The sequence below is a fragment of the Nipponia nippon genome, unplaced genomic scaffold, assembly GCF_047370975.1.
Source record: "Nipponia nippon isolate SJK-2023a ecotype South Korea unplaced genomic scaffold, ASM4737097v1 scaffold_4, whole genome shotgun sequence".
In the NCBI taxonomy this organism is placed as follows: domain Eukaryota; kingdom Metazoa; phylum Chordata; class Aves; order Pelecaniformes; family Threskiornithidae; genus Nipponia; species Nipponia nippon.
This window is the reverse complement of record NW_028262358.1, coordinates 117,558-141,512: the sequence shown is the minus strand read 5'-3', so window position 1 is coordinate 141,512 and position 23,955 is coordinate 117,558. Positions and strand designations below refer to the sequence as shown.

Genomic DNA, 23,955 nt, shown 5'->3' with positions numbered 1-23,955 from the left:
CGCGGCGGGGCCGCCCGCCCGCCGGAGCAGCAGTGCGCGGCGTCCTGCCGGCTCCCAGCCCGGTCGGCCCGAGGCGCGGCCGTGCCCGGGCTCCGGGGGCGCCTCGGGAGCCCGCCCTGGCTCCCCCGCCCCGGGCCGCCCCGATGCCGTTACCGGCTCCTGCTGCTGCGCCCGGCCGGGAGGGAGCCGCGGCCGGCGGGCGGGACGGCGGAGGGGGAGCGGCGCCGGGAAGCTCCCCTCCGCCCCGCTGCAGGCCCGGGCGGGGACCGCGTCGCCAGGCCGGCCGTGCGGAGCGCCCCGGGCCCGGCGGCTGCAAAGGGAGGGCCGGGAGCGGAGCGGGGGGCCGGCGCCGGCAGCAGGCGCATGGCGCAGGCGCCTGGCCCCAGGGGGGAGCCGGCTCCGGGGTGAAGGGAGGGGCGGCCCGAGCCGAGCGGCGCGGCGCGAAGCGGCGGGCACAAAGGCGCAGCCCCTCAGCCGCGGCCCCTTCTGTGCCTCGGCCCGGCCGCCGGGGGCGGCTCCCGCCAGCGCGGCCCGTTGCGGGCCGGCGGTGCGAGGTAAGGGGCGGGCGAGGCGCGGGAGCCGGGCGGCTGCGGGGATCGCGGCCCGGCGGGGGAGGGGGGGGGCGTGCGCGGGCGGGCCGGCCCCGGGGGGCGAGCGGGGGAGCGGGGCCGGCCCCGGGCGGCGGGGGGGGGGGGGGGGGGGAGGGGAGCGGGGCCGGCCCCGGGCCGAGGGGACTCGCGGGGACGGGGCTGCGGCGGCCGCCTGAAACCGCTTCCCCGAAACCGCGCGGCGGGAGCGGGCGGGCCGGGCGAAAGGCGAGCCGCGGAGCAGGCCGGGGCCACGGCGGCCGCTGGGGCCGCGGGGTGCTGGGAGGCGCCGCCGTCCGCCCCGCCGGGACGCAGGTGAGGAGCCGGGCTGCGGCCGGTGCGCGCTCCCTCGCCCCCTCCCCAGCTGGGCTGCCTCCTCCCGCGGTGGCCGCGGCCAAGGCGGGCCGGGGCGGGCCGGTCTCCCCGCGCCGGTGCCCGGGGGACGCGCTCCAGGGCCCGCAGCACCGCGGCTGGTGCTGCGCCGCTCGGCCCCGGGCCTCTGCGCAGGGGCTGGGGGACCCCGCTGCCGGCCGGGCCGCCTCCCTCCTGCTGCTCTTCCCTGCTCCGCAGCTCGGTCACGCGGGCTCGGACCGACGCTCCCTGCGTGGCCGCGGCGCGGTGCTGACCCGGCTCGGGGCTGCGGGCAGCGCGGCCGCACGCGCTGCGGGCCGTACGTCAGCCGGGCTTGAAGAAGAGTTCTCGGTCTGGGCATCTGCGTCCCTTTTCCGACTGGAATAGGGGTTCCCGGGGCCCAGGAGACAGGGATACGATGTATGTCTTGCCAGTTCCTCCTCTTAAATGTTTCCTTATAAATATTATGGTGAAAGTTTATTTCAAATCACGCAGGTCTGATTTGGTAGATGTAGAAAAGCAAAGGTGTACTGTCGTCTGTTAGCTTGATTCCTTTGTCTTTGTATCCTTCCAAGCTACTCGGCTCTCATTTGTTTTATTTGCGTATTTCCTAAAGTGTAACCCTTCAGCGCTTTTAAGTAAGGAGCATCTTTATGTGCCTTTGCCAGCACAGCTGTGTTGATGAGGACTGAGCAAAAGATGATTTCCACCTGGTATTTCTGTGCAGGCGAAAGCCCCGGGGGTGAACGGGACAGCGCTTGCAGGAGTGCCCTTTCCCCGTTAGAGCTGCTTGTGGGGAGCAGCTGCGGGGCTCGGCAAGCGGCGGGGGTTCGTCGCCTTTGCGGGGGCGCACGTTTGCCCAGGCGTAGGCTGTAAGGCTGATGAGGCAGCGCTTGGAAGGGCAGGTGCTCGGAGCTGTAGACGTTACCCCTCTGCAGCAACTCCATCTTCGATTCAGCTATGTCTGCGCTGACGCTGTGAGTAGTTCTGTGTTTTGTTGGGATAAAATATGCCGGTATAGCCGTGGAACCAAGCTCCTACCTTTCCTCAGGCCAGATCTATGTTGAGTTTCATTAGTTTCATATCTATTTAGCTCTAAAAAGATTTAATTGTTAACAGCTTACCTGGGACCTGACTATTTAATTAGATGAGCAGGGAGACTCTGGTAAATAGAGTTGTCTGTTGATCACACAGCTACGCAAGAAAATTGGGCTGCGATTCTGAAGGCATTTGTGTGGAACAGTCGCCTGTGTTGCGCCATATGTAATCATGGGATGCGTTTAATTTCGTTGAGAGGTTTTGTATTCAATCCACTGCCTCATTCTTTGTGTTAATTAAAAACATGAACTAAGTAATAATTACCAAGAATATCAGCAATATTGACTGTTCTGAAAATGGTGATGGAGCAGCTGTGTGGAACAAGATCCTCGTGTGTTGCTAGGAATGCACTCACCAAATGGGTTTAGAGGCGGACTTTTTTTCTTCAAAGGATTTTTGTATGTTTCAGTCTGTTTATATTTGGTAAACTTGTAAATGTTTGGATTTCTTTGTTTGTGTTTGCCCCTCACCAGGTTTGGGATCAGGCAGTACTGTTGGAAATGGGCTTCCAGGGTAAGGTACCCCGGTAGGTCAGTCTGTCGAGGCTTGGTTGAGCCATAGCTGTAACGTAGGTGGCTAAGGCTTTAAAAGGACAGCTAGTGTAAATATTAGTCTGTGCTGAGAAATTGATCCTGTTAAGCTTCAGGATTTCAAGGTTGCTTGAAAAACTTCTGATGGCTTGAGAGACTTTTGTGCTGAACAAGGTGCAAACCCAGGAGTGCATAATCTCTGCTATTTGGAGTACAGGTGGCCCAAATGTGGTGTGGTTTGGTTTTTGTTTTTCTTTTTTTTCCCCCCAGAAGTTCAAATTCTCTTGTGTCAGGGCTATGAGTGGTATGAGGCTGTGGTGGCCAGGGGTCTGCTGGCAGCCTGTGCCCCTGGCACAGCTGGGTAAGGTGTGTTGGGGGCTCTCGTGGCTGACTTTGGCGGGTTGCCCTACCGCCCTGTTGCACTCCCAGCCAGCTCGGTGTCCCTCGCTCCAGCTCTGAGGCCCCGCTGGGAGGTCTGGTCGTGGTCTCTGTGCGAAACGCTGCTCCAGCGTCCCCCTCCCTAGCTTGCCGAAGCATACAGGGTGCGATCAGCTGTGTGAGGGTTTTGGTGGCTGGCGAACAGGACCGGGAAAGTTGGCTGCTGTTGCTCTCAAGTATGTCTAATGTAGAAGATGACTAGCTCTTTTACTTAAGGCTCGGGGGCATTTTTTGATTGTTTCTAAAGATAGATCAAACATAGTAGGTACCAAGGCACTGAATGAATGGTGTGGTGACTGAATTTTTCACAAGGGAACCACTGCTTTTAAAGAGAAAAAAAAGGCAGGACAGTGCTGTCAATATAGCAGTTAAAGAGCTTCTGTTATCTACTAGAAAAACGTAGCTTTCACATCATAGTGGTAAGTAATGTAATTCCTGTCCCATCAGCGGGAGGGAATTGATCGAGTACTCTATGAAGTAGATATGGTCTCAGTCCTTTTCTTAACACACGTTACCAAACTGCAGTCACAGCTTATTAGCCCTGTAGGATCACAAGGGGCCCTGGTCAGGAGCTGAAAGGGGTTCAACAGCAACAAACAGCCTTACCTTCCAGACCTGGTGAATCTAAGTGCAGAGGGGAGCACCATACAGAAAACTGGTTCTGTGGTCATGTGTATTGCAGGCTCCATGGTTGTGCAGGACTTGCCTGTGGCTCTAAATACTTGGCATACCATACAGATCTTGAAAATAAGAGGTTTACATACCTCTAATCTGCAACTGGAGATTTATCGAGATGTGTCTCAAAAATGTCTGAAATTCCTTACTTAAGAGTTGCTTGGGGAGAATGCTAAGCAGAGTCAAGTGTTGCCAGTTACACCGTTTGTTTTGTTCAAGTCCCTTATCATTCAATTGGTAGTGTGTATCGGGAGAGGGGACAGAAGTGTAGCTAAGTGTTTGGCATGCTGTGGGTGGTGGGTTGACCCTGGCTGGACACCAGGTGCCCACCAAAGCTGCTCTGTCGCTCCCCTCCTCAACTGGACAGGGGAGAGAAAATACAACGAAAAGCTTGTGGGTTGAGATAAGGACAGGGAGAGATCATTCACCAGCTACCGTCACGGGCAAAACAGGCTTGACTTGGGGAAATTAGCTTAATTTATTACCAATCAAATCAGAGTAGGGTAATGAGAAATAAATCCAAATCTTAAACCACCTTCCCCCACCCCTCCCTTCTTCCCAGGCTCAACTTTACTCCCACCTCCCCCCCAGCGGCGCAGGGGGATGGGGAATGGGGGCTGCGGTCAGTTCATCACACGTTTCTGCCGCTCCTTCCTCCTCAGGGGAGGACTCCTCACCCTCTGCCCCTGCTCCGGCGCGGGGTCCCTCCCACAGTAGACAGTCCTCCACGAACTTCTCCAACGTGAGTCCTTCCCACGGGCTGCAGTTCTTCACAGACTGCTCCAGCGTGGGTCCCTTCCACGGGGTGCAGTCCTTCAGGAACAGACTGCTTCAGTGCGGGTACCCCACAGGGTCACCAGTCCTGCCAGCACACCTGCTCCAGCCTGGGCTCCTCTCTCCACGAGTCCGCAGGTCCTGCTAGGAGCCTGCTCCAGCGCAGGCTTCCCATGGGGTCGCAGCCTCCTTTGAGCATCCCCCTGCTCCAGCGTGGGGTCCTCCACGGGCTGCAGGTGGAGATCTGCTCCACCGTGGACCTCCGTGGGCTGCAGGGGGACAGCCTGCCTCACCATGGTCTTCACCAGGGGCTGCAGGGGAATCTCTGCTCTGGTGCTTGAAGCACCTCCTGCCCTCCTCCTACACCGGCCTGGGTGTCTGCAGGGTTGTTCTCTCACACATTTTCACTCCTCTCTCTGGCTGCAATTGCACAGGTTTCTGCCCCCCCCCCCCCCCCCAATACGTTATCACAGAGGCACTGCTGCTGTTGCTGATGGGCTCAGCCTTGGCCAGTGGTGGGTCTGTCTTGCAGCTGGCTGGCATTGGCTCTCTCAGACATCTTCGAAGCTTCTAGCAGCTTCTCACAGAAGCCACCCCTGTAGCCCCCCTGCTACCAAAACCTTGCCACACAAACCCAATACACTGTGTTAAATTGAGTCATTGCGTAACAAAGTGCAGAGGTGATGTAGTAGGAATGGGGTGAATGAGGCTCAAATTTCCAATACCTGTCTTAGTTTAGAACACTGAATATAAATTATTCCTGACACATAAAATGCTCCAGCAAGAGGCTTAATGCCATACAGTTATCCCATGTCTTCTTGTGGAGCCCATTATTGAGAGCTGGAAAAGATGTCATGTCTACTTCTTAGCATTTATGGTGCTTATGACCTAGAATAGGACTACTTAGGGTCATTAGTTTTATCTGATATTCTGCCACTTGGAGTTACCCAATCCTAAGGCACGCTGGTTCAGCCTACCATACTTGAGTCTGAGTATTTGCAGTTTGAGCAGGACAAGGAGAAAGGGCTGGCAGGGACGTGGAATTTTCTTTGTCTCTTGGCTGCTGTGAGCCCCAACACGGTTTGTTTGTGGAAGGGTGGCTGCTACCGCTTTGCATTCTTGGCTGCGGAGTCTGAGGTGCTTATGTGGTCTGATCCTGCTTTTGGTCTGGGCCCCGTGTGATACTTATCTGTCAGGAGGGACGTTCTGTTCTGTAACCCAGCCTGTTTTAATTTGGGTTAGAGGGCCTCTTGTAGATGGACCAAGACAAACACATACAGTCTTTCCTCTACCGCCTTGTTATGGAACGCTGCTGCAGAAATGAAAGGTGGTGAAGGACCTACCAGGCGTCACGGCTAGTCTCAGCCCATGGCTGCCTCCACACTGGACCTCCTGCCCTGAAAAGCACCTGCTGACGATGTGGTTGGCGAGAGGGAGACAAAGGTTCATGCAGCGTGCAAGCACGAGTCCTTTCCTCACCCGGGCGCTGCGCTGCTTGACCCGGTCATGGCAGCCCTCGTGAAAAGCATGCGTGCAACGCGCGCTGCTGCTCTGCGAGCAGGTGGTGCACGTGGAGCTGCCCCGTGAGAATGCAGTAACAGGGAGGCGTTCGTGCAGCACAGGCCATTTTTGTGAGATGTCACCCTGTGGCCTGCGGTGCTTCATCAGAGAGGATGAGGGTCGACTCATTAAGCAGCAGGCATTGTCCTGATGGGTGTGCTCCTCTGGCCTGCCCAGCCGAGCAGCTGTGGGGTCGGCTGGTGGTGGTGGAGGTGAGGGTCTCCCCCTCTGTGGCGGCGGCCTGTGCCCCCGGTGGTCCCTGGGGCGTGGGCAAGCATGGCGGGCCCTGGGCTGGCCCCACTGCTCCAGCAGCTCTGGCCCAGCCTCCCCTTTGACGCCCTTTTTGCGGAAGCAGGCCTGGTCTGCCTTTCCCGTTCATAGGGTGTCGTGGCTGAGAAGAGCTCCTGGCTGGGAGCTGGGTGAGGAGGAGGAGGAGGAGGGGGCTGGTGAAGGGGCTGGTGGCCGAGAGAGGAGGCGTTCGGCTCCGCAGTGGGGTGACTCCACAACCTGCACCTGGTGCCCGAGGCGGCGGAGGAAGCAGGCAGGAGTCGCAGCACAGAAGTGTTGGTAACTGCCTCCTTTCAGCCAAGTGGTGTTGCCTAAAGTTCTCAGGCAAAACAAAAAGCAGGATAATGTAGCATAGCACTCCCAGGATCTCTAATGCTTGGAAAGTCCGTTGTTTGTGAGGATCATTCTTCAGTCGACAGAGGGTGGGCCTGGTTCTCCTCTTTTGACAGTAAGTTTTATACTTTGTTAACTTCAAGGGAGTTGCTCCTGAATTTATGCTATTAGTTATGAATGCTGAATCGGGCCCAAGAGCTTGGTTTTATTTTTCTAACTTTTTGTTGTGTTTTGTAGTTATATGAGCCTATGTATGTAAAGCCCATGCTTAACTCTTTTAAATAAAATTGACAATTTTGCACGATGGCTAAAGCCATGTTTCTGTCCCTTTTGTTTTTTTCTCTCACGTATCATTTATTGAAAGTTTGTAGAAAGATTTAAATATGTTCTCTAATAAAAGTGACTAAAATTGATTGTCTTGTAATTGCAAGACCGATAGTATATCCGTTCGTTGCGTGCTTAGGAGAAGTTGGGGAATGTTTGGTTTCTTGGTTTTTTTGTTTGTTTGTTTGTTTTTTTGTTTGTTTGCTAGTCAGTCTAAGTTAGTTTGATTTGCAATTATTTGAAAATGGTCATCCGTCTACTGCAATGCTTTGCAAAGAAGCTGGCTGGTAAAGCAGGTGTGGATTTTTGGTGGTTTTGCTCTTCTGCCTTGAGATCAGCAGAGAGAAATCGCACGTGAAGGAAAAGAAATGGTGGAGCTGCAGTCACATTCTCTCGGTAGGTTCGTTCTGCTTTTTTTTTGGAAATGCTGTTCTAAACAATTAGCTCAGTCGAAAATTACTGAGCATTAATGCTATGCTGTTCTCCTTGAAGCTGGTAGGGATTCTACCATCAGTGTGAATATGGGAGAGGAGTACGAAGATCTTGCCGTGATAGAGTGAAAGTAGCAAAAGGAAGTTACTGGAGTCCTACCAGTCCTCTGGCAGGAATAACAGTATTCTGTGATATGTAATTATCATATCTGATTTGGTATTAGCGAACCCATTCGTGTCGGGTGTTGCATGAAAAGACTGTCGATGATGCTGTGCCATGGAGGATTCCGGTCTGTGAAGATGATGTGTAAGAAGAGGGTAGGATGAGACAAAGGAAGTCTGGCATTTTTCCGTCCGATCTTGGAAGGGGGTTTCCGAGATAGCCTTGCAAATGAAGGTTCTTGGAAAATGCCTTACCTGTGACTTGTCTCTGAAGAGTAAAAGCCCTGCTTTGCACATAAGCAGGTGTTGTCTTCCTGAGTTCTGAAAAGTCTGAAAGCGCTGAATTGTTTTGTATGGTATTTAAAAACTAAGGGACAAATCCTTAGCTGCAAATTACTGTTGCTTCATTACAACCAGCAGAGCACTGCAAATTGAGGGATGCTAACAAGAGTCTCCCCCAATCTCGTGTACACAGCCCTAGGGGCAGAAACAGCTTTATTCTGAGGGGCTTTCCTCAAAAAAAAAAAAAAAAAAAAAAAAAAAGGCAAGCTATTCTTGCTCCTCACTCCACCCGCTCCAGAATGTGAATGTCATCTGGCCAAACGCCCAGGACTAAACACAGTGCTCTAAACATGGTCTCACAAGTGGCTTGTAAAGGAAAAGAAAAAACAAAAACTTTTTGGACTTTTAAATGATTCTCTTACTTTTTTTGCATCCAAAATAATGTCTTTGGCTTCTACTTTGTATTTGCTGAATACAAATCCGTGCTTTCCAGTAATTAACTTCTGGGCTCTTTGACCTTGACTTTGTTGAAACATACTTCCAACATGAAAATAACCCAAAGTCTTACTGGTTTTCCCTTCACACGTGACATGTATTGCATATGCTGACATTCCCTTTCTTAACTTGCCTGCGGATCCGTAGCCTTGTCTTCCTCTTAATCCTTTGCTTAATAGTTTCTCTTAATGGATGATGCTTTGAGCATATGTCAAAATACGTGTTTAAATACATTTGAGAATGAATGTGTGGAAAGCAATGGAAATACTTGCTTGACTAACTTGCCTGTGTTCCTCCCTGAGCTTACTGGTTCAGGTGAAGACTTAGAGCTGTGGAGCATGCGAGGATGGCAGAAGGCAGGTCTGAATGAGTGATCAGAGCAGCACGGCGAGTCAGTACGTGGAGGAATGTTGTTTACCTTAGAGGAGTACCCTCTCTTATCTTATCTTCCTGCCGGGCAGATGCCTGGTCCGGCGCTTAAGGCAAAAAAGCCAGATGCTCTGGCACGGGGTGGTTTCTCCTGTGTGGAGCAATGGACAGAATTGCCAGCTGTTGTTTTCCACCTCAACCTGTGCCCCTGGGCCGATGTGGCAAGGTGCTGCTTTTTACTCAAGCTTCATGCCGATTCTGTAAGTGAGCCTCGTGATAACTGTGCCTTAGGAATTAAATAAGTCCCAGGCTGAGGTCTGGGTATCCCTGCTGCCAGGTTTGGATCTGCTTGTGTGGGAAACTGCTCACCACTTTTTGCAAAGAAGTTAAGTTTTTAAACTTAATTTCTTTTTAAACGTAATTTCTCTATTTTTTTTTTTATACAACCACAAAACAAAACCATAACCTTCACAAAAATAAGCATGCTTCCTTTTGCCAGCTGGGGCCTTGACAGGCTTTATGGTGTATAACTTGCTGAGAGTGTAATTTCTTAGGAAAACAGTTAGATACTGGCAACTATGAGATCCCAACACTCAGTAAATTGTAGTAAGCTATTTTGGCTATAGCTGGGCATTTAAAGATAATTTCTTCACAGTGTTCACGGTAGTTAATGCAAGATGAAAAATCATAATTTGAACACTTGGAATAGCTTGGGGGAAGGAAGCCAGGGTTCTTGCAGTGTGTTTGCAAAGGGCCACACCTGTTTGTTTGCTGTATAACCCCAGCTTTGGACGTGGGCTTCACTAGCATCTGTGTAGAGACAGCTGTTTAAAATGGTGGTTGTTTTGGAAGTTGACAAGAGTTCGGTTTTGGGAGGTGTGAGTAGAAAATGTGAATTCTCAGTCCTGTGACTTTCACTGCTAGTAGTTTGAACTTGATTGACTTCAATAGTAGCTGCAGTAAAACTCATATCCTGAAGCGTTTCCCTGAATGTCTGTTCGTCCGGGGAGTTGCTGCTGAAGTCTCCCTAAACTGCTTTTAAACAATTGAAATTTTAGAGAATTATCTTTGAGCCGTGAGTAAACTTTTTCCACTAGTTAAATCTGTCAGACTTGTAAAACTGTTCAGTTAAGTCAATTACAAATGTGGGTTGTCCACTGGCCCCTCTCCTGTGTCCCAGAAAGGTGCCGTCCCTGCCTGCCCTGCCGTGTGAGAAACAGGCTGTGGCTCCACCTTAAAGTGGGGTAGAATCCAGGAACTTTTAATACAATAAAAACAATGAACAAAAGTTATTGCACCGCAGCAATGTTTGAGTCTTCCCAACTTGTCATGAGGAGTTATGCAGAAGGCCTCGGTTCTAACTTGTATCAGTGGTCTTCATTTTATGTAGTATATACTTCTTTGCAAACTGTGTTGCTTGGAATTTTTGGCTTATTTGATCAGAGAAAAAAAATGAAGATTGACCATCAAGTGAGCAGCTAGCTTTCCTTTGGTTAATTCAAATCTTCTATTTAGTGGTTCCGTAAAAATTCTTAATTCATGTTTGTTGCACAGCTCATCCGTGTTGGCAGGAATTCCCTACAAAGATATGATCAGCTTTTGTTTTGCAGTATGTCCCTTAAAATATTTAACTTTATTGCAGCCTTTTTCTAGAAGGTATGATCTGCCAAGGTAAATACTTGGTTTGTTATAATGCAGATTCATTTTTTGATGTCTATATGAAAAAAGTTATTTCATCCCTTGGTATTTCATGAATGACAGGGCATGTGTTAGCTATCACTTACAGTGTATTTCCCATACGGTTAACAACAGCTCTGGAAGCCAGAGAAGCGGTGTAGCTCTGTCTTGCATGTCGTGTTCCTTGCTAAAGATAGTATACTAGCATGCGCGCGCCCTTTTGGCAGACATACCGGGCATCTTCCTTCACTGCTGGTAGTCGTCTGTTTGCCGTGCCGTAGTCTAGACTTGCGAACCATTGCATTTACTACTCCACGGTGAGCTGCTGGAGGCTTTTTTTTTTTTTCTTTTTTTAGTATCACAGCCTGAGAGCTATGTCTAAATTCAGCCTTTTATTTAAGGTTTATTTTAGGCCAAGGAATACGTAATATTTTCTCAATTTCACTGATGTTCTGTGCCTTGCTTTTATAATGTTCTGTGTTTTGCTTAGCATTTAAAGTTGTTTTACATGTTTTAAGGACAGACAGTAGGTGACAGTTGTCTTTCAGTAGTTACTAATGACGTTCTAATAATGGCTAAAACATTGTTAGTTTTAATGTTGACCGTCTAATAGTAATGTTCCTGGCAGGCTTTTGGTCACACCACTGGAGTATGGAAGGTAAAGCTAAGGAAAAGTCTTGAGCCTTGGGATAAGCCGAGTAGCTTGTTTGACTGAGGATTGCTGGATGGAGACACTAACTTGGAAGCAGTGAATTGAAGAAGGTAGTCTTAATATCAACACATTGTTTCATACCACCTTTTCCTTCACAAAGGCACGTGTTTATCAGTGTAGTTAAAGCTCCTGCTAGGAGGCAATGCATCAGTGGTGTTGGGAAGACTCCGTGGGTTTTTATTTTGTTGGGCCTTCCAGTTCCCGCGCGCGCGCGGGCGGACGTCGCGTTCCCTGCGCGGTTCTGTCTGCGAGGACGTTTCCCTTCCAGGCGGGACGGGCTCGTAACACTGCTTACAAGTGTTGCCTCTGTGTCGAGGCGGAGCATGCCCTTTGGGCCCAGCAGAATGGGAAGACAGCCTTTATTTCACTAGCGGAAATCTTCATTTGGAACATTTTACTGGACTCTGGTGCGTTAAAAGGACAACGAATTTAAGAAAGGTAGATCGTAGGTTCAGCTCATGCTCGGTAAGCTTTCCATTCAGCAAGGTGCTTGTACTTTTATGTATGTGTAATTTTAGCTATGAATGGTCCATGAGTTTTTCTCTGTTTGTGCTTTTCCTAATTGCCGCACTTTGTTAAATGAGCGCTAATACAGCATAGGCCAGCAGATTGTGTTTAACTCTTTAAACTATGGTAAAGGTCCTGAGAAAAATGAAACACCAAGTCTAACAACCTCCAGGCTGTATACACTATCCCTGACATCTGTAAAGCCCTACTTAGTCTGAATGTACCATCTCCAAAGAAAGATAGCCTACGTAAAGTTTTGGCAGAGTTCATTACGTATGATGCCCATAGGGTGACTCTTCCAGCATTTTATGGAATCCCTTGCTTTTATTCATCCACTGCCTGGTGGCTAGCATAGAAAGCTGGTTGTCAGTCAAAAGCTTTTTGTCTCAAGCTTGCCAGCTTTTAATTGAAGGCAATATGGTTATTTGCTTGGCTACTTAAACCTATTTCTAGGCTAGCATCTTTTCCCTGCCTTTCAAACAGTCATTAACCCCAGCAAGGCCTTAGACCTTCCTCTTTCAGATCCAGTTCAGCAAAGTACCTGCACTGGCATCAGTGCCACTCTAGTGTGTTGGTTCTTTGGTCTGTGTTGTGAATGTGTAGGCTAACTGCGAATTGCACATAAGAGGATCATCATTTAAATGACGGACCTCCCAAGGCTACACATAAATGTCTTGGGTTGTTGGAAAGTGGCTAAGTTATCATTTCCAGGGGCAGTCTCTTAAGTTCCAGCCTTGGTGGTCATGAGATGGCAAATTAAGGCCTGAATATGATACATTGGTGTCGGTTAATTTGTATGTAGGTGTGAAATGTGTGAGTGCAAGGATAGGTATGTTTTTGTGTGAATTTTCGCGTTTGAGGAGGTTGGAGAGAGGTGGTTTTTTGTGGCAAGCTGCTGAGAAGCACGGCAGCTGTTTGAAGGTGCTCATGGGCTTGGAATGCATTTCTGATCAAGAGATTAACGAGCAGAAGTTGTCAAAAGTTCACTGAGCCCGCAGGCCTCAAACAAGGAGCTATTGCTGCTGAACTCTGCAGTGCTGGTAGCCCCGGGTGGTCAGTGTTGGGTGCTGTACAAAGAAGCAATGGTAGAAAGCTTAGACTAACATGCCACTGGCAGGATGGGCAAAAGCATGGAAGGAGAAACGGAATCGCAGAATGAAACGTGATTTAGATGCTTTTAAAGCTGGATTACAATCTGCTTCTCTTTCCACTATGCATTGCTGAACAATAGATTCCCTGGACAAGAGAGGGACCGCTGCAGTTATATTCTGCAAAATATAACTTTTATCTGAAGGGGACAAGGGGATGAAAATTGGTTCTGTCCCTTCAAGCGACGAATAAATGTGGGAAACAAGAGCTGAATGCAGTCAGACTGGCGGCTGACAGCAGCTGCTTCTGTTACACTTTGGGCTATAAAGGCACGCGAAAGAGCTTTGCTCCCGCCTGAACCCTGTAGCGGCACTAGGAAGGCCAGCTGATTGTGACAGCCCCTCCGGGCTGGTGACGGAGGGGATGGGAGGAGCGGACCAGCGGTCCCTCTGGGCTTATGCTTTCCTGCTTGTCAGGGGGTACTCGGCATCAAATGCCAGCTAATTACTGGGGGGGCGGGGGGCGTTGGCCTCAGCAGGGTCTCTCCGGGCAGCTCCAGCTGTCCTGTGTGCAGACCTCGGGGGAAATAATGCAGCATGCTTGATTTCTGTCTTTAGGAGGAAGCTGATACCAGCTCCTTGCTGGGCGTTGTTCGTGTTCACCTCCTCCAGTAGGTGTTGGGGTAGGACTTCGTGAGTAGGAGGAGACAGAGGACAGCGATCCTGCCCACATGAGGTCACGGTCCATGAACGGTGAAAGAAAAATGTTTATTTCCTCCTTGATTTGCCTTTTGGTGCTATGGTTTTGGAAGGAAGGCAGAATGGGAAAGAAAGAATGAGTTTTAGGGGTGAACTGAGTTCCCCTAGCTCAGTCACAGCAGGTCAAGTTACTCACTTGAGAGATCTGTGACTCCCCAGAGACGTGGGTTTGTGTTTGTGCAGGGGATACATCATAGCTGAGGTACAGAAGAATAGAGAGAAATGAACTTGTTGGTGTTTATTTTAAAAGTGGTTGATAGACTTTGAAAGGGTTTTTTTTTTTTCATGTTGCTGAATTTATACAAAGAAGCTGTATAAAAATAACTGGCACCAGATGTAGAAGCAATAAAATAATGCCGTGTTAAGTCTTGAAACTGTGGTATGTAACCACAAGAACTATTTTCACCCGTTGGCAGCTTTCTCTTTATTATCTGCAGAAAGAGAATGATGGAATTTGTTAGCTGTTAAACAACTTAATTTTTCATTTGTAAAAGGACCAAGTAAACCTGCATCCCAGTATGCTTAGTCCCAGCTCCCCATACGCAATGGTTGCCAATGTTGGTTGCTAGCAGTCATGGGAATCTTCTGGTACCAGCGTGTCAGCAAGAATTAAACCTAGAAAATACCTTGTCATCTGACTGCTGCCTCACTTTCTGGGTTTGATAGCGTTTGATTAAGATCAGAAAGAAAAAAGCGACACTAACAAACTCTTTATCTGACCTATGTACATAACATACCCCCTGATACAGTAAACATGCGGGGTCACCAGCGTGTTTTACTTCAGAATGGTCTGCTGTTGTCAGTACTTTGACCCAGTTTCACATTGCAACAAATGAGGCGTATTTTCTTCTAAAACACTTATTTCGAAACACTTTGTCCCAGGAGAGAGAAAACAAATTGTTTACACAAGCAAACTAATAGTGGCGAATTAAACACCCACACTTCCTTCTTCAGGAGTTCCCCTGCTAGTAGTTTCTACGAACTCATAAATCCAGCGAGGAAAGAGAAACTTTCAGTAGTAATCAAACGGGTCTTGATGTGACTGCTGATGCTGCTGAGGAAGCAAAGTTTGGTGATGATGATATTCCCTATACCACTGGGGGATCAAAAAGAGGTTGGACAGAGCAGGGAAAACTGCTCATCCCAAAATCTAGGGAGGGGGAGGACTGTCTTTCTTCCTTGTCTGGATGAAGACAGCCTGGGAGAGGCTTTAAGCCTTTCTCTTTACTGTAAGAGCCAGTTGGTGGCTGTAACATCAATAGCTCCCTCTTTATATATGGGAGTGCATATGTCCTGGTCTTTTGAGGGGCTTGAGGAAAGAAGCAGATAGGTGAGTTATTGGGGTGATGATCTTGGATCACCTTCTCAAATACAAATGCGATGTTGGAAGAAGGGGGAGAGATGAGAAGGCTGCTCAAAGCTGTGTAAAATGCCAGATCTTGGAGATGTCGTATAATATGAAATAATCTGTCTTTCCAGGATCCTTATGGAGATGGCTAGGGAGAAAGGGGTAGAAAAGGAGAAGAGCTTTAGTAGGAAGTAGAAAATAGTGAAAACTGCAAAATGTGGAGAGAATTGAGTTGGTGGGTGGAAAACTTGCAGGTGCAGGGAAGAAAGCTGGCAAGGTAGCGGGGTTTCATCCCCAGGGATTCAGCTGCAAGAGGGAGGGCAAGTTGGGCTATACCCAGCTGGCTGGGGTAGGAGAGACGGGGGCTGGTCAGGATAAGCAGAGTGAAAGAGGAGAGCTAGTGAGGGACAGCCTGCTGGAAAAAGGGAAGGCGGCCAGGAAAGCAGCAGTAACCTTTGCATTGTTGATGAATTGCAAGTCAGCAGCGACGGAAGAGGGAGCACTAAGATGATGGAGGTACCAGAGATTGTTATCAGAGGGAAGAGTTGTAGGGAGAGGTCAGAGGGAGCAATTGCCCTCTGAAGGGGGATCACGAAGAGCGGCGTGAGGGCAGGAAGCACGACCTGTGTGTACGGCACTCGGCAGCCACACAGACGGAGGCCCGAGCCGGGAAGCTTGGTTGGGGCTAACGTTGTCGGTCCCATGGTGTATATATAAAAAAAGGAAGAGGGGTGGAATTAACTTGGGACAGATATTTCAACAGCCTTCAGCTTTGAATTTCCTGGGTTTCACTGGCGTGTGTCATAACCTTTTTGTCTTCACTATTTAATTTTTTTTTTCCCCATAAAGAAATAGGATGGGAGAAGAAACAATAAACAGTGTTTATCAGAATAGTATGCCATGTTTGGCTTCTTTCATTTATTTGGTGAAAGTATATTTAGAAACTAAATTGTAGATTCTAAATATTTGAGTATGTGGAACTCCCTTGTCCCTCAAAAAGAAAGCATCTCCCAAATGAATCCTCCCAGCCCCCCAAATAAGAAGCAGTTCAGTTATATGAAAGAAACATAACTAAAATAATATTTCAGAGCATAGTTGGTCAAAGTTGTGGGTGAATTTTCTCATAGAACAATCACTCTTTATAACCAGTCTTATAGTCTTGATCCTTATGGGAGAAATGTACAGATGCCTCAAATGATTTTGAGGATCTAAACTTCCTTCCTAATTTTTCCAGATAGGTCAGGTGGGGGCAATACCTTGTATTATGCTATCTGCAGACTTTGTTCTGAGGAACTGTTCGATCGCCCTATTTATGCCTCCCCCCTGTCCCCAACCAGATCCTCAAACAAGCGAGAAATAAAGACTGTTCAAATTAAGTTTGTTTTCTTCCTGGGATCTTGTGTGCGTATGGATTTTTTTGTTTTGGTTTTGTTGGTTTTTAACTCCTAATAACATTATGAAATAAGTCTAGGCGTTTAATCTCCTGTGATGTGTGTATGGCATATCTGAAAGGACAACGAGAACCCTGTGCTTTGGTGATTATCCTGCTTGCCGTGTTGGCACGCTCGGACGACGGCGAACTGACTCACAGAGATGGCTCGGTCTGTTTTTTCCACTCTGTATAGTCAAAGTGTGGTTCGGGAACAAATTACACATTCTGAGCTTGGTGGTAGCTTTCCCTCTACGTAACACAGGTTAGCAGCACTGTGTTGTAGTAGCGCAGAAGGTCTGCAGTCTCTAGTGGGGCAAACCCAGTTCACCGGTCTGTCTCTCTAAAGCCAAGACAAACAGTGATGCAAGCTTTCTACATCAAGTAGCTTTATTTATGGCTAGTGGATCCTAACTAGGTTAGGTCAGTGAACACTCCCTGGTATAGGCATGAGTGTTTTGCTGTCCGGTATATTTACATGGGAGGTCTTTGTATGGAGAGCGATGAGTTTGGTTTCATTAAGTGAAAGATTTTCTTGCAGTCTTTTCTGCACAAAACAAAATAAATGGGTCAAGGCATAAGCAATGTTCTTTAAAAGTTTCTCTAGTGAAAATATTTTCTTTTGTTCATTGAGAAATAAATCTTTTACTTGGTACTCCACAGTTTGCCGTGTTTGTGCGCTGATTCTACAAGAAGAGTTGGTAACCGTTTTGGAAGTGCGCTACAGAAGGTGGTGCTTAAAGCAGTTGGTTCTGCAAAAATAAGTAGTGAGTGCTCAGTGAATAAAGAAGCAAACTGTCTTTAATGTCTATGTGTCTGTGGTGTGCGGGTGTTTAAAATGAACAGCGCAACCACAAAAACTTGCATGTGATTTTCCTCATATAGGCTGTTTGATTACATTAACCTCTTGGTCAGAAAGCAATAGTGGAAATGTAGCTAGCGACGTGCAAATACAGTTGTTCTTGAACACAAAGCAAATCCACAACTGCATAGCTTGAGTCCGCTCAAGATAGTGACTTGGTGCTGACCTGGTGTAGTTCAGTATGTAGGAAGCTTTACTTTCTTAAACAGGCGTGTTGAAAATTGATCCTTTCAAGATCCAAGAATTCCATCAGGTTTACACTAGCTGACCCAGAACACTTAGTCTACTTATTTTAGGAGGGAGAAATGAAGTTCAATCGCTCTAATTTTTTTTTTTTTTTTTCCCATATATTTAACTGTCCTGGTTTTGGCTGGGATAATTTTTTTTTTCCCTAGTAGCTGGTATAGCGCTGTGTTTTGGATTTAGTATGAGAATAATGTTGATAACACACTGATGTTTTAGTTGTTGCTAGGTAGTGCTTACTACCTTGCTTTAGTCAAGGACTTTTCAGCCTCTCATGCCCTGCCAGCGAGAAGCCGGGAGGGGGCACAGCCAGGACAGCTGGCCCCAACTGGCCCAGGGGCTATTCCATACCGCATGACGTCATGCTCAGTATAGAAACTGGGGGAGCTGGCCGCGGGGGTGGTGACTGCTGCTCGGGGAACCGGCTAGGCATCGGTCGGTGGGTGGTGAGCAGTTGCATTGTATATCGCTTTTGTATATTCTTTTATTATTTTTATTATTTATTATTTTCCCTTCCTTTTCTGTGCTATTAAACTGTCTTTATCTCAACCCATGAATTTTAATTTTTTTTTTTTTTTCCCCCGATTCTCTCCCCCATCCCACTGAGGGGGGAGGAGTGAGTGAAAGGCTGTGTGGTGTTGGCTGCCTGCTGGGTTAAACCACAACATTAATGTTAGATAATGTTCACATATTACTCACTACGTGAGCTGCCAATTTTTTGTACGCATTTTCCAGGGATAGATAAATAACAGTTGTAGTTTGTTTAGTCAAGTTGTCCCTGTAGAAAAAGGACATCCAAACTTTTCTTCCTCCTGCTGATACATAGCTCCAATAGCACATTAAGACAGATGTCATCTAACTCGACTTGTGCAAAGCACTTGACGTTGTCCCGCACAACATCCTTGTCTCTAAATTGGAGAGACGTGGATTCAACGGATGGATGACTCGGTAGGTAAGGAATTGGCTGGATGGTTGCACTCAAAGAGTTGCAGTCAATGGCTCAGTGTCCAGGTGGAGATCAGTGATGAGTGGCGTTTCTCAGGGGTCAGTATTGGGATTTCACTGCTTAACATCTTTGTCGGTGATGTGGACATTGGGATTGAGTGCACGCTCAGCAAGTTTGCTGATGACACCAAGCTGTGTGGTGCAGTCAAGACGCTGGAGGGTAGGGATGCCATCCAGAGGGACCTTGACAGGCTGGAGAGGTGGGCCCGTGCGAACCTTGTGAAGTTCAACAAGGCCAAGTGCAAGGTCCTGCACATGGGTCGGGGCAATCCCAAACATGGTTACAGGCTGGGCGGAGAATGGGTTGAGAGCAGCTCTGAGGAGAAGGACTTGGGGTTGTTGGTTGATGAGAAACTCAACGTGACCCAGCAATGTGGGCTTGCAGCCCAGAAAGCCAACCATACCCTGGGCTGCATAACAAGAAGCATGACCAGCAGGTCAAGGGAGGTGATTCTCCCCCTCTACTTTGCTCTCGTGAGACCCCACCTGGAGCACTGTGTTCAGCTCTGGGGCCCCCAACATAAGAAGGACATGGACCTGTTGGGGTGAGTCCAGAGGAGGGCCACGAAGATGATCAGGGACTGGAGCACCTCTCCTATGAGGACAAGCTGGGAGAGCTGGCATTGTTCAGCCTAGAGAAGAGAAGGCTCCAGGCAGACCGTATTATAGCCTTCCAGTACCCAAAGCGGGCCTACAAGCAAGCTGGAGAGGGACATTTTACAAGGGCATGTAGTGATAGGACGAGGGGTAATGGCTTTAAACTGAAAGAGGGTAGATTTAGATGAGATACAAGGAAGACATTCTTCACTCTGAGGGTGGTGAGGCACTGGAACAGGTTGCCCCGAGAAGTTGTAGCTGCTCCCTCCCTGGAAATGTTCAAGGCCAGGTTGGATGGGGCTTTGAACACCCTGCTCTAGTGAAAGGTGTCCCTGCCTGTGGCAGGGGGGTTGGAACTGGATGATCTTTAAGGTCCCTTCCAACCCAAACCATTCTGTGATTCTATGAAATTGTTTGCTCAGAGTTTAGAGCTTTCTGCACCTGGAGATGTTTTCTCACCCAGCCTATGTGTTTGTATACTCAGGTGTGTATCGTTTGCTAATAAATACAAAGCTAAAAGTCTTATTTAGTAATTATTTAAGCTGATATGCTTTTTGATTTTGTGGTTTCTGTCGGGTTATGCAAATGTAGTAATTCCTGTGTGATGAAAAGTACAAATGGGGTTTGGAGGGGTGGGGGGATCCCACCCCTGTGAGAAACTGAAAAAGGAAAATAATGCTTTTCCTCTGATAACTTGTTCTTTCAGAACAAGCAAACAAAAAAGCAAAAAAAAAAAAAAAAGTGAAGCAACCTGCTACACAAAGTCTTGTACTTGATTTTATTATTTTTTGTGTATTAAACAGAAATTCAAGAAACTACTCCAGTGATAAAAGGGAATACACACACCTTTATGAAGTCTTGGCAAAAACCAGAGGTTGGAAGGGGCCTCCGGAGGTCAGCTAGTCCAGCCCTCCTTCCAGTTAGATCAGGGTGATCAGGACGTTGGCCCACGGAGTTTTCAATATCTCCGAAGATGGAGACACCTCAGCCTCTCTGGGTCCCTGTTCCAGTGTTTGAACGCCCTTGTGGTGAAAATCTTTTTTTCTTACGTCGAGTCGAAAGGTCCTGCCTTCCACTTTGCCCTTTGTCTCTTGTCCTTCTAGTAACGCGCTTTTGAGAAGAGTTCGGCGCTCTTCCCTATGCCCTCCCATTAGGTAGTTGTAGACAGCAATACAATCTCTGCTAGCAGAACGTTACAGAACAAAGAAAGCTTCATTGAAGTGAGCCAAATGGGTGTAGCACTTCTTTGTAGTTTGGGGGTAATGTGTGTGCGTGTGTCTCGGTGGAAGTGAGTGTCCTTCACGCGCGCTTTTGATACTCATTTTATGTGGTCTCTTCCTGTTCTTCGTGGTATGTCCCACTGCTCTGATCATACCTTTTTCCTCAGTATATGCACTCGTGACAGTAAAGGGTTGTCATACGTGACCCCCATCATTACAGTGTCTGAAACTCTGGCGGTGCTAAGTGGTTTACTCTTTGAAAAAGCCCTGTGGGCAGTACTGTTCCCAGTTGTCATGGCACACACAGACTAGTTAGGTATCAAAGTTCTCACTGAATCCGAGACCGGTTTCTTAAATATTGAGAGTGCATTAACCCCTGGGACTTCTTGTCTTAATGGAACCGTGCATGGGGTCAAAGAGGGCACATAGGCTTCCTGAAATCACAAACACGTCTTTCTCTTTTTAAAGATGATGCCACGCAGTTTAGATTTGTCTCATTTTAGATACACGTGTAATCTGAAAAGTGATTCGAATGCTCCCCTCGCTGTTGGACTAATTCTTTTATAAGTGGCCGGAGGATGAGGCATCAGCAGGATTTGCGAAGCAAGCCATCCTGGGGTGCTGGCAGTGTGAGTGTGAGGTGCTACAGGACGTGATGGCGGCTTTCTCCACTGCTGCAAGCCGTGAAGGCTGTCGCTTTTGCACTGATGCTACCTTTTGTATTGTTAAGGTAACTTAGTCTGCTGGCTAATAGGTAATCACATAAGCAAGGACTGTGAGGACACTAATGTTGAGTACAGGCTTGCACAGCTATGGTATCCTGTAGGTTGTGTGTCTTGGGATGTGTTATTGTGCAGCTCCTTGATACGGTGAACATAGTTTTTTGGTATACAGCCTGAGTATATATGGTCCACAAAATTACTATTTCATGTAATGTGCTAATAGCTTGAATAAAGAAAAAAGGGTGAAATTGTTCCTAACTAATACTAAGGGCTAAATTGAGAAGTGGCCCAGGTGGTTACATGTCTTCACAGTTTGTACCAAGAAATTCAAATATTAGCCCTGACCGTGGACTCAGCTGAAATAAAGCTACTGTATATTTAACTGCCTTAACTTACTACACTCAGAGGAAGAGCCGCCTGTGTACTGAAGGGTGACAGCTGCTGTCGCTGGGAGCGATCTGAAAAGCAAGGTGTCAGTGTAGTACGTTTCTGATGACCTGGTTCCATAGCTAATGGTAAAACATTAGATCGGTGGGGGTCCAATGGCACAAGTTACATATTTTCTTTTGAATGCGTCACATGGAAGATGAGCCAAAGCTCAACACCAGAATAAGAAAATGCTGTTTGTTCCCTAGTTAACCATTGCCTTGACGTCTCGCGCTGTGCTGAAGTCGAGGTGCACAGCAAATGATGCTCTCGGCGTTTGTGTTCGACGGTCTCAGAGTGAGCAGTGCAATCTTCTAAGTAGAGCTTGGAATAACAGATATGGTCAGTGACTTACGGGTTTCTTGCAGACTCTTCTTGCATGCCGTTTAGTGTGCTCCATACTGAGCATCATTCCAATACTTGTGGACATCGATGGAAATCTTTCTATTGATTTTATGAAACATAGGATGTAGCTTCTTAGGCATTTGCTGTCTCCTGAACAACAGTTTACTTCTTTTAACTAGAGTTGAACAAAGAATAATCTTTGCAAAACATTTCTTAGGGAATAATGGAACAGTTGCTTGCAATTATAAAATAGTTATTTTCTTAGAGGGAGAGATCTATTAAGCAAAGCAGTGATGGCAACAAACACAACTCGAAAGTGCTGTTGCATTATAACTGAAAGAAGCTATGTTTTGTCATCGTTAAGTGGCATACAAACTATTTAACGTTTGATTTTATTTTTTTTTTTCTTAATAGTGAAGAGCCTAAAAGATATTTAGGGTTATCTATTAATTGAAATTAATATCTTGCAATCCATGGCTAATTTTTACTTTTAAGGTCAAACAAACAACTTTTAGTTCTGTCTCGTTCCCTCCTTCCCCCCCCCCCCTTTTTTTTTCCCCTTCTGTGCGCTGCTTTGGATAAACAAATGGAATCCTTTTCCATGAATTGTATGAAGAAGAATTTTTCAAAAGCAATTTGTTTTGCCCTGTCTCTGAAAATTGAATTACTTTTACTGGAAATCAGCTGAAAGTTACTGCTCAGTATTTCTGAAAACACTGAGCAAAATGAGCAAGAGCTTTGATGTACGTAATACTCTGCTGCACTGGAGAAATGTTTTAAAATGGGAGTCATGCATGTTTTAGAGCGCTGCGGAAATTTAGCCATCCGACATATATAAAACGGTTGGGACCCGATGATGAGCGCTAGAAATGCAGTCTTTATTGCTTATATTAACCTGAGTAATGTTATAGGACGGTACACATAGTCTGTGGTGCCTGTTTCACTGCCTCTGGTACCATACACTGAAAGTATGTATTAGCATTTGATGGACCTGAGAGGAGGTTGGGCAAGTGCAGAATGCTATAAACAGCGTGCTTGACTGTGCAGAGAGTTGTGCTTCTGTTATCAGACTAAGAAAATATGTAAAATTAATTCCTGGCTGTTGCTCGTAAGTCCCCGAGATAGTTCAGCAGCATATGGGGAGTTTGAGATTGAAATTACCTAAAGAAAAGAACATTTTGCATGTGAATTATTGATGTCCAATGGAAGAGGGTGTGTTGGGTTTTTTTTCTTGAGGCAGGTGAACACTGTGACATTTCAGATATGTTTTGCGAGGTTTCAAGTTGCCCAGTGAATTTAATGTACCAGAAGTCAATTTTGGCTTAAAAACAGTTATCTTAAGCATGGAGCATCAGCCACATCATCCTGGCTGTTGCGTGTGGCTTATTCTGTTGAATTTAAAAAGGTTTGATATGTACCTGCTAATCTTTCTAAAGAGCATCTTTGTGGTTTAATGGAAGAACTGGCAAAGGTTAACTTCAGCCAGGGCAGCTTCTGTCCCTGGGCTTTCCCTGTAGCCAGGGAGGGGAGAGGCAGGTTTAGGGCACCTCTGTTAAGCGTCCGTTCTGTGCCCTCCTCTCCTCCCTTTCTCCGCTGACTGAGGGGCACCCAACAGAGGTTGACCCTCTCTGAAATAAAGGTAGTCCTTGTTAGGGTCTACTGGTGCAGTACAGAACTCTGCAAACAAGGAAAGTAGAGCATGTATGGGATTAATCCATCAGAGGAAAGACCCACGAACTCTGGCGAATAAATGGTAAACTACAAGGCTTCTTTCCATGTCTAGTACTGAATTTGTCATTGCTTCAAACACGTATACCTTAACCATTAGGTAAAGATACCTTGTACGCAAGAACCCTCTTGCCAGAGTATGAATGTAAGTTCAAGTTTGATCTGCTGTATTACGGTGTTGCAGGATTTCTTTTCCTGTATATTACAGATTCACAGAATGGTGATAATGGAGAATATTGTTCATGAAGTAGTCCTAAAAATTTACAAGTCTGGAGAACAGACAAATACCACATAGTAGTTTTAAGAATGTCGGTGTACGTTTTGGCAAGTCCTTAAAAATGTAGGTGAAGGTGTCCCTTTCCTTCCATCAGGTTGTTTATTTTAGCAGGAAAATCTTATTTATACTTTCTCCCCTGTCTTCTGAAGTTCTGCATATCTACAGATACTGTGCATGCATTTAATAAACAACGACGTATAGTTCAGGTGCTGATTTTCAAAAGCATGCTGCAGTGTCCTTACCTGGCTTTCAGTAGAGTCAGCACGCCTGTATTTATTTTTTTTTTTCCCAAACACGATGGAATAGAAATTAT

The 23,955-nt window shown here is 47.2% G+C and overlaps 1 protein-coding gene across 6 annotated transcripts in view; it reads left to right on the top strand.

Moving 5' to 3' along the window:
- Positions 1-203: 203 nt before the first annotated feature.
- The window catches only part of RIN2 (Ras and Rab interactor 2), an 84,791-nt gene continuing 61,039 nt past the window's right edge, over positions 204-23,955 (top strand). Inside the window, exon 1 of one of the 6 annotated variants that reach the window (XM_087777225.1) lies at positions 204-554. The gene's annotated coding sequence lies outside the window, so the exon portion shown is untranslated. Of the gene's footprint in view, positions 555-757; positions 903-1,339; positions 1,359-1,895; positions 1,916-23,955 lie in introns of those variants that run through there. The other 5 variants (XM_087777221.1, XM_087777227.1, XM_087777223.1 and 2 more) reach the window with 5 other exon arrangements.